Genomic DNA, 1018 nt, shown 5'->3' on the forward strand with positions numbered 1-1018 from the left:
CCTCATGAGTCCATGTCTCAGTCCTACAGACTTCCTAAGAGCTGAGGATGAGCTGTAGGTCACAGACTCAGTAAGGTTGGAAAGGACCTCTGGAGATCAACTAGTTCAACGCCCCCTGTTCAAGTAGGGTCACCTAGAGCATGTTAGACAGGGTTGCATCCACACGGGCCTTGAGTATCTCCAGAGAAGGAGACTGCACAAGCTCTCTGGGCAACCTGGTCCAATGCTAAAACAGGGCTCGTCCGGGATTTGAACCCGGGACCTCTCGCACCCTAAGCGAGAATCATACCCCTAGACCAACGAGCCACAGTAAAATAGTTGTCCAGCAGGCCTTACTCAATCATGTAACCACTGGGCTCAAGAAGAGATTTGTGCCTATGCAGATCAGGCATCCAGCACAGCACATTAAAGGCAAGCAAACAAACCAACCAGAGGAACTTTAAAAAGCCAAGAATAAATATGTGTCTCTACTTTCACTGAACAGCTGTACGCAAAACTGCATAGTTTGATGCATGGGTGGGGATGACCACAGGCCCCATATGTGCATCTGCAATAGCAGAACAAGCCTCCGTGKGCTGCCATGACCACTGGATAACCCATGCCGCCTTACAATCTTTATTCCTGTACTCCCTATGCAAACACTGCTTGCAGAAATCTCTGCCAACAAAGTCCCACTGTGAACTCCCTGTATTTTAACCCATGGGGTGACCTTAAAGAAGTTCAACCTGGTGCATGCAAGATGTTCTGGGAAGATTCCCCTCCTGCCCCTCAGGGCCCTTGCGTGCTGTCACAGGCCCCTACTAATTGGATACATCTGACCTACCGGTGTCTTTGAAAGTCCTCCAAAGGTCTGTTTCAAGAAACACATTTGGTTTCACACTGAATTTCCAGAGTGAAAGTTTTACCAGCTGGAACATAGTGAACCAGAGCTGATCTTTCCATAATGAACAATTCATATATTGGATCCAGATCCCTCCTGGTTTCAGCTTTCCTCTCAGCTTATCCTACTCATTACCTT

At 47.9% G+C, this 1018-nt stretch overlaps 1 non-coding gene across 1 annotated transcript; it reads right to left on the reverse strand.

The window, feature by feature from the left end:
• Nucleotides 1-234: 234 nt before the first annotated feature.
• TRNAP-AGG (transfer RNA proline (anticodon AGG)) lies at nt 235-306 on the reverse strand. The gene has a single exon. It is a non-coding gene; the product is annotated as a tRNA-Pro (tRNA).
• Nucleotides 307-1018: the final 712 nt, after the last annotated feature.

This window comes from Rhea americana, unplaced genomic scaffold, assembly GCF_003343005.1.
Source record: "Rhea americana isolate MKP2758 unplaced genomic scaffold, rheAme1 scaffold_43, whole genome shotgun sequence".
NCBI lineage: Eukaryota > Metazoa > Chordata > Aves > Rheiformes > Rheidae > Rhea > Rhea americana.